This window comes from Anomaloglossus baeobatrachus, chromosome 4, assembly GCF_048569485.1.
Source record: "Anomaloglossus baeobatrachus isolate aAnoBae1 chromosome 4, aAnoBae1.hap1, whole genome shotgun sequence".
Lineage (NCBI taxonomy): Eukaryota > Metazoa > Chordata > Amphibia > Anura > Aromobatidae > Anomaloglossus > Anomaloglossus baeobatrachus.
In genome coordinates this window covers 698,812,751-698,825,043 of record NC_134356.1, presented here as the reverse complement: position 1 = coordinate 698,825,043, position 12,293 = coordinate 698,812,751, and the positions used below count along the sequence as shown (strand labels likewise).

The window sequence follows — 12,293 nt, the reverse complement described above, 5'->3', positions numbered from 1 at the left end:
CACCCAAACTCCGGAACCAGCCCTGATTGCGTGGGAGCCGGGGGCAAGCACCGCAGCCGGAGGTCCAGAAAGAATGCCGCTGATGGAGGAGGGGGTCCCGAGCACGCTGCCCCCGCCACCGTTCCTAACGGCCGTCAGTGGTCCTGGACTGAACTGCCTATGGAAGGAGAACCCAATGTACCGTCCGGTCCCCGAGTGGGCTGACCCCCTGCGGTGGTAGCCGCCCCAAAGTCAGCGGAGCCCCGCTGCAAGTTGTCCCCGTTGGGACCACCAGTTTAAAAGTTTTGAATTTTAAGTGAATCACCCGAAGAAGTAACCAGATTTACACGTTGATTGAACCGGCCGTTGCCGGCAACTGTTGTCCCCGTAGGGACTGTCTGCAATCCTTGCGTAAGGAACTTCTTACGGACAAGCCCGAGAACTTGCAGGGCAACCACAAACTTAGTGGAATGTAAATAAAAATGTGTGGCTTGATACCGTTACCGCCTCCGGAGAGGCTGATTTGGGAGGATGGGCCTGGAGGAAAGGGATGGCCCAGGCCCGCCACTACCGTAACTGGTGGCGATCCTCCGGGGGTTCAGGGGTCCCCATGGACGCGGGTCCCCTGAAAGAGACAGAACCCGCTCGGGCAGCCTGGTGATGGACTGGGGTCAAGGGGTGCTGCCCACTTCTTAGGGGCAGCATCAGGGCCAGGTTGTTTGGGTGGGAGAAGAGCAGAAGCAGTTACCGTTTGCAACGTTTAAGTACCAAACCTCCCGTTATGGGAAGATTGATGCAAATGCTTATGTTTTAATGTTTGTACGTGTTTTACCCCTTTTCCTACAGTTAAACAAAAATAAAACCGGTGATGGACGGGCAGCCCGCGGACGGTCTGCATTTTACTAAGGGGGAATGTGGCGCCCTGGACAAGCCAGGTCGTCACAGGAACTGCAACAACACACCCCACACCCCGGCTAGGCACACCTAGGTCAAACACAAATCCTTGTTGCCTTGCTCCAGGGGCTGATGTCCACACCAGGGGGTGGGCCAGGCGGTTGGCCCCACCCACCGAGGAGTTCACAGTCCTGGAGGCGGGAAAAGGCAGTGAGTGGCGTTTTGGAGTTGGAGAGTGAAGTGGTAGGGGAGCAGACTGACCGTGTCCGCGTGCGTGGCCCCTGCACATACAGCAAGGTTGGCAGACGGTGGTGACCGTCTGCAGGAGAGGCTGATTGAAGTGAACCGTAAGGACCGGGGACGGGCGGTGGCCCGCCGGTACCGGATCGGGGAGTGAAGAGAAGCCAGCACCATTCGGCAGGGCTTACGGACCCCGACCAGGCTAGGAGTCGCCGTAAAACTGGTCAAATCCGTTAGCGAAGGGAACCTCCGGGGTTTCCCAGCAGTCAAGACCCGATTGAAGGCAACAGCTCACACCGTGAAGGGAATCACAGTAACCGTCAAGGCTACAGTTCCCAGGGCCAGAGCCTGCGGGCAAAAGGGGCTCCCTCAGCATCCATCCAAGCTGGGGAGCGGGTTACCGGTGGGAAGCCATTGGAACTGTAGACACAACACAGGTGCAGGGAAAGGCAGTCACCATCAACCTACCGGGAGGAGAACAACCGCAGCCGTCTGTGGGACCCGTCCATCCAGCCGTTTGTTTTACCGGAGACTTTGCATTATTCATTGGCTGAGTGAGTACCACCGTGCCGTGCGGCACAGCGCTGCCCACCCCTGCGACCCTGCACCTCACCAGGCCCCGTAACCCGCCTGTCATCCCTAACCCTCACCGGGGCCCCGGGACAACTAACCACCCTACCCACGGAGGGGAGAATCAACATCCAAGCTGCTCCCTGTCATCGCTCCCGGGATCCCCGTCCAGAGCAGCGGTGGTGTCACAACCTCACCACAACCGTGGGTGGCGTCACGGACAATATCCCCAAACCACACCACCCCCTTTCACTCATGGGCGAGGAACGCCGCTCTAGTCCCCGGGATCCGGCCCACCGCTCGAGCCACCACCGAGCAGCAGCAGCAGCCGGACCCGAGCAGTGGGTGAGCGGAGCGTCCCCTCCTCCGCCCGCGACAGGTACACCCAGAGGACCTTGGTAAGTCCATGATAAAGTTCATATTGATATGTTGCCATGGAGCAGATGGCACCGGTAAAGGAAGACATGCACGCAGGAAGCATCTTTGGAGTCTTATTCTGGCACAGGAGGAACAGGATGAGACGAATTCCAGAACGTCCTGACGTAGTTTAGGCCACCAGTAATGCCGAGAGATGAGCTGCAGAAACTTCCTTTGACCGACATGACCCGCCAGTCTGGAGGAGTGACCCCAGAGAAGAACTCATTCTCTATCTGCCCCTGCAATTATGTCTTACCGGGGGGGAATTTGGTGCACATCGACTGGGGCTACCATCAACTTGGAGGGCTCTATGATGTGCTGAGGCTCTTCCTCCTGGTCCATCAACAGGAACGACTGAGACAGCACATCGGCCTTGACGTTCATCTCAGCTGAACGGTAGTGCAGGACAAAATTGAAGTGAGTGAAGAACACCGACCACTGGGCCTGTCGCGAGTTCAACCTCTGAGCCGAATGGAGATAGCACATTCTTGTGATCGGTGTACATGATGACAGGATGCACCGACCACTCCAAAAGGTGGTGCCACACCTCCAGGGCTAACTTACTTGCCAGCAACTCTCAGTCGCTAATCAACTAGTTACGCTCCGCTGGAGAAAAGGCCATGGAAAAGAAATCACAGGTTATTGTCTTACCCTCGGTTGTCTTTTGAGTAAGGGCAGCATTACACGGTACGATATATCGTACGATATGTCATCGGGGTCACGGAATTAGTGACGCACATCCGACATCGCTAGAGATGTCGTACCGTGTGACACCTCCGAACGACTGTTAATGAGCAAAAATACTCACCTTATCGTTGCTCGTTGACACGTCGTTCATTTTCATAATGTTGTTCCTCCTTCTTCGCGCCGGTTGTTCGTCGTTCCCGTGGCAGCACACATCGCTCCGTGTGACACCTCGGGACCGACGAACAACAACTTACCTGCGTCCCGCCGGCAATGAGGAAGGAAGGAGGTGGGCGGGATGTTACGTCCCGCTCATCTCCGCCCCTCCGCTTCTATTGGGCGGCCGCTATGTGACGTCGCTGTGACGCCGAACGTCCCTCTCCCTTCAGGAAGTCGTTAGGGAGGTAAGTACGTGTGACGGGGGTTTAACGACTTTGTGCGACACGGGTAATGAATTGCCCGTGACGCACAAACGACGGGGGCGGGTGCGATCGCTCATGCGATCGCACGATATATCGTCTTGTGTAACGCCGCCCTAAGAACTGCACTGGCACCGGAAGAAGAAGCATCCACTTCCGGGATAAATTGCTTGCTGGTGTCGGGTCTGTGCAGTGCAGGAGCAGTAGCAAAGGCCCGTTTGGGCGACAGGAAGGAGTCTTCTGCCTCTGAGGTCCATTTCTTTGGGTTCTCCCTTTTGCGGGTCAGAGTTGAGATGGGACAAACCAAAGATGAGAAATGCGGGATGAATTGCTGTAATAATTGGTAAACCCCAGGAACCGCTGGATAGCCTTCAGCCCGTCTGGACAGGACCACTTCAGTACGGCCGACACCTTATCCGGATCCATCTTCAGGCTGATATGAGAGACTATGTAGCCTAAGAAAGGTAACGAGGTTTGCTCGAACAGGTACTTCTCGAGTTTAGGTGGCTTTACACGCTACGACATTGCTAAAGCGATCTCATTGGGGTCACAAAATTTGTGACGCACATCCGGCCGCTTTAGCGATGTCGTTGCGTGTGACACCTATGAGCGATTTTGAATCTTCGCAAAAATGTTCTAAATCGCTCATCGGTGACATCACCCCTTCTTCCCAATTATCGTTGCTGCTGCTTGGACAATGTTCGTCGTTCATGGGGCAGCACACATTGCTACGTGTGACACCGCAGGAACGAGGAACTTCACCTTACCTGCAGCCGCCGCCAATGAGGAAGGAAGGAGGTGGGCGGGATGTTACGTCCCGCTCATCTTCGCCCCTCCGCTTTGATTGGGCGGCCGCTTAGTGACGCAGAACGAACCGCCCCCTTAGAAAGGAGGCGGTTCGCCGGTCACAGCGCCGTCGCTAAACAGGTAAGTATGCGTGACGGCTCTGCACGATTTTGTGTGCCAAGGGCAGCGATTTGCCCATGACGCACAAACGATGGTGGCGGGTACGCATGCTAGCGATATCGGTAATGATATCGCAGCGTGTAAAGCAGGCCTTTGGCATAGAGGTGGTTCTCCCTCAACCTCTGAAGGACCAGCCGAACATGCCTTCAGTGGGTAGACAGACCTGGACAGAAGATGAGGATGTCGTCCAGGTACACTACTACACAGGGAAGGTCTCGGAATACATCATTCACGAATTCCTGGAAGACGGCGGGGGTATTACTAATCCCGGAGGGTATTACCCGATATTCGTAATGTACATCATGAGTGTTGAAAGTCGTCTTCCATTCGTCACCTGACCAGATCCAGACCAAATTATACGCTTCCCAGAGATCGAGTTTAGAGTAGATCTTGGAACCTAGAAGACGGCGAAACAGTTCAGGAATAAGAGGAAGGGGGTATTTATTTTTTACCATGATCTTATTCAACCCCCGGCAGTCAATGCAAGGCCGCAGAGACAGGTCCATTTTCTTGACAAAGAAGAAGCCTGCTCCGGCGGGAGAAGAGGACTTTTGGATGAAGCCTCTGGCCAGGTTCTCCTATATGTAATCGGACATGGCTTGGGTCTCTGCCTGCGACAGGGGGTAGATTCACCCACGAGGAGGAGTTGACCCGGGGAGAAGGTCGATGGGACAGTCGTAGAGCCTATGTGGCGGCAACATCTCAGCCTCCTTCTTATCAAAGATGGTGTATGCCCAGTAGGCAGACCTGGAAGATTAGCCAGCGTGACTGGCGGGTGAGAGGGACGCACCGGGATCAGACACTTATCGTGGCAATGCACTCCCCATCGAAGTATATCTCCTGAGTCCCAGTCCAATATCAGCTTGTGCGACCAAAGCCATGGTAACCCCAGCAGCAGGGTATGAGCCATCCCAGGAAGCACGTGGAAGGCGAACTTCTCAGAGTGCAATGAGCCCACTTGCATCTCAAAGACCTCGGTGATGAATCTGATAAGCTCGGACAGAGGCCTCCCATCCATGGAGGAGATAGGGATAGGATTGGCAAGGCACTGGACAGGAATCTGATGTTGATCCCTCATGATTGTTGGATAGAGTTCTCGGCAGAGCCTGAGTCCAGGAACACATGCTCCGTAAACTGGGTGGAACCGCAGGACAGGGATACCGGGACATGGAGAAAGAAGAGGACTTGACATGACCTATGGTGGCCTCTCTGACGGACCCTAAGCTCTGCAATTTCCCGCCTTCACTGGACAGTCCAGAATCTGGTGCTTGACCCTTGTGAAGTAGAGGCATCATCCTGTTTCTCGACAACTTTCCCGACGCAATCTGGACTCTGCGACGCGGTCCACCTAGATGAGCTCGTGCGTGGTGGTGGTCCTGGTGGGATGAGGCAACATGGGTCGCTGGAAAGTGGGTGCCAGATGCGTGGTTCCCTCTCTTGGGTGACTTCTCTGGCACGCTCCTGGAAGCACAAGTCAATACGGGTTGCCAGGGAGATCAGGTCTTCTAGGGTGGAAGGTACATCCCGGCTGGCCAGTCCTTGATTCTTACAGACAATCCTTTCCAGAAGGCGGCTACCAACGCCTTGTTGTTCTATCTGAGTTCGGAGGTAGTAGAGGCGAGGCGTCCCGGCTCATCGAATACCTTGTGAAAGGTAGCTAGGAAGGCGAACAGGTGTGCTCTTACAGACTGGTATAGTCTCCTTATGTCAGGTGCTGGATGTGACAGCACGGAGATGGTAACTCGGACTTGGCAGCATGGTGGTGATGGCTCTTACGTGACATCACAGAGGTGGTGGCTCAGACGTGGTAGCACGGAGGCGGTGGGTCAGACGTGGCAGCATGGAGGCGGTGGGTCAGACGTGGCAGCACGGAGGCGGTGGGTCAGATGTGGCAGCACGGAAGCGGTGGGTCAGATGTAGCAGCACGGAGGTAGTGGCTCAGACGTGGCAGCGTGGAGATGGTGGCACAGGTGTGGCAGCATGGAGATGGTGTCTCAGACGTGGCAGTACGGAGGTGGTGGATCAGACGTGGTAGTATGGAGACGGTGGCTCAGACATGGCAGCACGGAGGTGGTGGCTCAGACGTGGCAACACAGAGGTGGTGGTAGAGAGCAGGCTCTAGGACGTGACACAGATTAGGAACACGAGACTGGTACTAGGACACAATAGCAGAACTAGACAAAGTAGCGCACAGGGACCTGATAACTAGCAACTGACTAACTAATAGGCAACGTTGCTCAGGCACCTCCTGTAAGGGGAGGCAGTCTTAAATACCTTTAAGATAACAGGTGACCTCAGGGATCGCTTTCGGGTAATGGGACGCTGGTCCTTTGAGAAAGTGGACGTGGCCACGCACACACCCTACGGGCACGCATAGAAGGGCTACGAACGGCCTGGAAGCAGGAGGAGGCCGCTGCAGACCCCGGGAACGGAGAGGAGCGAGTGGAGCCGCCGGGCAAGTGAGAGGAAGGGCACCTCCACCGGAGCCTGGGAGCGGGAGTGTGCGGGGATACTGCGCTGGAACCGGGCAGGTGAAAGGGAGGGCGCCCTCGCTGAAGCCTGGCAGCAGGAGTGTGCGGGGATACTGCGCTGGGACCGGGCAGGTGAGAGGGAGGGCACCCCTGCCGGAGCCTGGGAGCGGGAGTGTGCGGGGATACTGCGCTGGGACCGGGCAGGTGAGAGGGAGGGCACCCCTGCCGGAGCCTGGGAGCGGGAGTGTGCGGGGATACTGTGCTGGGACCGGGCAGGTGAGAGGGAGGGCGCCCTTGCCGAAGCCTGGGAGCGGGAGTGTGCGGGGATACTGCGCTGGGACCGGGCAGGTGAGAGGGAGGGTGCCCCCGCTGAAGCCTGGGAGCGGGAGTGTGTGGGGATACTGTGCTGGGACCGGGCAGGTGAGAGGGAGGGCGCCCTCGCTGAAGCCTGGGAGCGGGAGTGTGCGGGGATACTGCGCTGGGACCGGGCAGGTGAGAGGGAGGGCGCCCCCGCTGAAGCCTGGGAGCGGGAGTGTGCCGGGATACTGTGCTGGGACCGGGCAGGTGAGAGGGAGGGCGCCCTAGCTGAAGCCTGAGAGCGGGAGTGTGCGGGGATACTGCGCTGGGACCGGGCAGGTGAGAGGGATGGCGCCCCCGCTGAAGCCTGGGAGCGGGAGTGTGCGGGGATACTGTGCTGGGACCGGGCAGGTGAGAGGGAGGGCGCCCCTGCCAGAGCCTGGGAGCGGGAATAGGCGCCAAAATGCCATTTGGGCTCAGCAATGCCCTGGCTGTCTTCTAGGAATTCGTCAATTATATTTTCTGTGATCTTCTCTAGTCATGTGTGGTGGTATTCCTGGATGACATTCTTGTGTTCTCTCCTGATCTACCTACACACTGGAGGAATGTTCTACAAAAGCTGAGAGATAATCGCTTATTTGCCAAATGAAGTGCCCTTTTGAATGGACTTCCCTTCCTGGGCTACATAATCTCGGACCCCGGTTTGAGGATAGACCAGGAGAAGGTGTCAGTGGTTCAGAAGTGACCTCTTCCTGATAGACTGAAGGCGATTCAGCGGTTTTCTGGGTTTCACCAATTACTACTGCCAATTAATCCCACAAATCTCATCCAGACTCTTCCTATCTCAGCTCTGACCCGCAAGGGGGCGAATCCCAAGATGTGAACTCCTGAAGCCGAGAGTGCATTTATCTCCCTCAGGCAGGCCTTCTCATTGGCCCCGGATCTGCATAGACCAGAGATTAATAGACAATTTTTCTTGAAAGTGGATGCTTCTTCTCTCATGCCGGTGCCGTCCTCAGAAATCTGCTATTGGTAAGATGGTAACCTGCGGTTTCTTTCCCAGGGCCTTTCGATTGGCAACAAAGAACTGTTAGCGATTAGGATGACTCTGGAGGAGTGGCGTTCCTTACTAGAAGGGGCAGTGCCTCCAGTTGTCATCTGACCACGAGAGCTTGGACTACCTACAGTTGGCTCAGAGTCTGAATCTGCGTCAAGCCCAATGGTCGCTGTTCTTCGCCCACTTTAATTTGTTCATTTCTGGACAGCTGAAAAGAACATCAAGTCGGATGCACTCTCCATATCCTTTATGTCGGGCCGACCAGGAGGAGCCTCGACGTATTATTGAGCCCTCCAAAATACTCATGGTAGCTCTGGTAATCTTGTCTTGGGTACCTACTGGAAAGTCGTTAGTGGTGGAAGCAGACAGGAGGCGTGTCTACAGTGGGACCATTCCTCTAAGATGTCCGGTCATGCCGGACAGAAGAAGTCCACTCTGCTAATCTCTCGGTGCCATTGGTGGCCAATGCTGCATCAAGATGTCGTGAAGTTTGTCTCGTCCTGTCCCTCGTAAGACCCCAAGGAAGCTTCCTGTGGGCGACTACTTTCCTTACTGATGCCGTCCACTCCTTGGCAGCACATATTGATGGACTTCATCACTGACCTGCCAAGTCCTCTGGGTGCTCCATCATCTGGGTAGTAGTGGACCGGTTCTCTTAGATGGCTCAGTTCACTCCTCTGCACGGTTTTCCTTCCATCTAGCACATTTCCCGCCTGCACAGCCTACCTCTCCACATTGTGCCCGATAGAGGCACCGGCCCCAATCTTGGTTCTGGAGAGCCACCAGTAAGCTGCTGAATGTCACCTTGGACTTCTTGTCGGCCTACCATCTGCAGTCCAACAGCTAAGTGGAGTGAGTAAATCAGATCCTGACGAATATCTACTGCACTTCATTAACGAACACCACAGCGATTAGGTCAAGCTTCTTCCATGGGTGGAGTTTGTATACAATAATAACGTGAGTGAATCCTCCGCTAACAATATGTTTCGTAAGTTTCTGGACAACAGCCAAAAATACCGTTCCCTGTGGCTATCTCCTCCAACAATTCTGCGGCCGACGCTCTTGTCAAGAGTTTCTCCAAGATCTGGGTGGAGACCAAGTCCTCCGTGGAGTAGTCCTCCATCCGAATGGAGAGGTGTGCGGATAAGAGGCGCCTAGACCCTCCCTTATTCCGGCCTGGAGACAAAGCCTCTTCTAATCACATCCATCTCAAGATGCCGTCCTACAAGCCGGGACCCCGTTTTATTGGCCCCTTCGAGGTGCTCCAGCAGATCAATGTCGTGTCCTACAAGCTGAATCTTCTGGCCTCCTTGCATATCCCCATCCCATACCATGTGTCTCAAACTGGTCATCCTGAACCGCTACTTCAGGAACCCTGGTACCTTGCCTCCACCGGTCAGTCCTGAAGACGTCTTTGAGTTAAAATCCATCCTTGCCGTAAAAAGGGTACAAGGTAAAACCCTTTTCTTGGTGAACTGGAAAGGTTTTGGTCCTGAGGAGAGATGATGGGAGCTGAAGGTAAATATTAATACCTCTCTTCTCCTTAAGAGATTCCTGGAAAAAGGGGGACATATGAAGGGGGGCACTGTCCTGCTCTCCTCCCCTGGTGGGAATACCGGCACACACACCCTTCCAGCTGCTCAGCGATACCTTCTGCCTGCATGCCGTGGGCTCACAGGGCCTGCGCACACTATGCAGGTCTCCTGGGAGTGCACTTAGGGCACACACCTATTTTTAAAGGGCCAGTAACTATGGCTGAGAGGCACAAGGTATTTAGGGCACCCTCCCATTATACGAGGTGCCTGGGCAACGTGGTCTATCCTAGTGACGTGTTGTCCGGTCTATTGTCCTTCTGCTGCCGCACTATCCATACCAGCCGTGCCCGCTGTAACAGTCATCCTGCCGTATCCGCTGCCGCACTATCCACACCAGCCGTGCCCGCTGTATCAGTCATCCTGCCGTATCCACTGCCGCACTATCCACACCAGCCGTGCTCGCTGTACCAGTCATCCTGCCGTACCCGCTGCCGCACTATCCACACCAACCGTGTCCACTGTACCAGTCATCCTGCCGTACCCGCTGCCGCATTATCCACACCAGCCGTGCCCGCTGTACCAGTCATCCTGCCGTACTCGCTACCGCAGTATCCACACCAGCCGTGCCCGCTGTACCAGTCATCCTGCCGTACCCGCTGCCGCACTATCCACACCAGCCGTGCCCGCTCTACCAGTCATCCTGCCGTATCCGCTGCCGCACTATCCACACCAGCCGTGCCCACTGTACCAGTCATCCTGCCGTATCCGCTGCCGCACTATCCACACCAGCCGTGCCCGCTGTACCAGTCATCCTGCCGTACCCGCTGCCGCACTATCCACACCAGCCGTGCCTGCTGTACCAGTCATCCTGCCGTATCCGCTGCTGCACTATCGACACCAGCCGTGCCCACTGTACCAGTCATCCTGCCGTATCCGCTGCTGCACTATCCACACCAGCCGTGCCCACTGTACCAGTCATCCTGCCGTATCCACTGCCGCACTATCCACACCAGCCGTGCCCGCTGTATCAGTCATCCTGCCGTACCCGCTGTACCAATCATCCTGCCATATCCGCTGCTGCACCATCCACACCAGCCATGCCCGCTGTACCAGTCATCCTGCCATATCCGCTGCTGCACCATCCACACCAGCCGTGCCCGCTGTACCAGTCATCCTGCCGTACCCGCTGCCGCACTATCCACACCAGCCGTGCCCACTGTACCAGTCATCCTGCCGTACTCGCTGCCCTTGCTGTTCCCTCCATGTCTGCTGTACCAGCCGTACCCGCTGCACCCGTCCATCAGAGACCCCTGGGACCAGCTATAGCAGCACCGTGTCTTCCTGAGCAGCACCTGGTGGATACCGGCAGCCCATCCTCACCATCAGAGACTGGAGAAAACACGGTGTGGGCCGAGTGACACCCCTCAGGTGAACAGGTGCTTCTGCACAGGGGTCCAATCAGGCCCGCACCCGCAGACAATAAGTAACGTAATGTATGTACACAGTGACTGCACCAGCAGAATAGTGAGTGCAGCTCTGGAGTATAATACAGGAGGTAACTCAGGATCAGTAATGTAATGTATGTACACAGTGACTGCACCAGCAGAATAGTGAGTGCAGCTCTGGAGTTGGCCGTCGCTCCTGCAGTCCGGTGTCAGTAGTGTATACGGATGGGTTACAGCAGGAGCTTCGTTACAGTGTGTCCCTGCAGTCGGTCCGGGCATTGTGCGGCGCTGTCCTTAGTGATTGATGTAACGTCGGTATAATACACCCCCTGATCCACGTGTGGGGGTCTCGGGCCTCCTGTGGTGGTGGTCGTCAGTAATGGCTGATATTGGATAATTCTGGCATTGATCGCTGCTGTCTGTGACGTGAGCGCAGGGTGTGGATATTTATAACCCGGGAACGCGCCAAGTCCCACGCCCGCTCCCAGCTGTCCCAGCACGCCGCCACTCACAGCCCTCGTAATAAGGCCTGCTTTGCTCCTGCAGGACCGCTGCAGTCTGTGATTGTCTGCAGCAGGCGGTGACTAGCAGAAGAACACGTCGTCAGGGAAATGTGACCTAATGACAGGCTGCAGTGGTGAGGCGACTTCTGAGTGGAGCAGCCATCACTCTCACTGACTGCGGAGCGACCTGCACCGGATCCATGGAGGCACTGGATGCAGGGGGGGGGCACTGGATCTGCGGGAGCATCAGATCTGCAGGGGGCACTGGATCTGCCTGGACAGTGGATTAGGGGGGCACCTGGTCAATGGGGATATCGGATCCTCATGGGCACTGGATCTACGGAGGTATCGAATCTGGGGGTATAGGATCCGGAGGGCACTGGATATGCGGGGGCACCTGATCCGGGGGGACACCAGATCCGCAGGGCACTGGATCTGGGGGGGCACCTGATCCCGGGGGTATCGGATCTGGGGGGCACTGGATCCGCAGGGGTATTAGATCCGGAAGGCACTGGATATGTGGAGGTATGAGATCCAGGGGGGCACTAGATACGTAGGGGGGGGGGGCACCGGATCCGGGGGGCTCCTGATCCCTGGGGTGGGGGTATCGGATCGGGGGGGCACTGGATATGTGGGGGTGTGGGATCCAGGGGCCACCCGATTGGGGGCACTGGATCCGGGGGGCACTGGATATGTGGGGGTATGGGATCCGGGGGGCACTGGAACTCGGGGGCAGTGGATCCAGGGGCTCCTGATCCCTGGGGGTATCGGATTTGGGGAGGCATTGGATATGTGGGTGTATGGGATCCGGGTGGC

General features: G+C 56.4%; 1 protein-coding gene across 2 annotated transcripts in view; it reads right to left on the bottom strand.

The window, feature by feature from the left end:
* Window positions 1–12,293, bottom strand: part of NFAM1 (NFAT activating protein with ITAM motif 1) — a 69,225-nt gene that overhangs the window by 50,409 nt on the left and 6,523 nt on the right. The window lies entirely within an intron of this gene.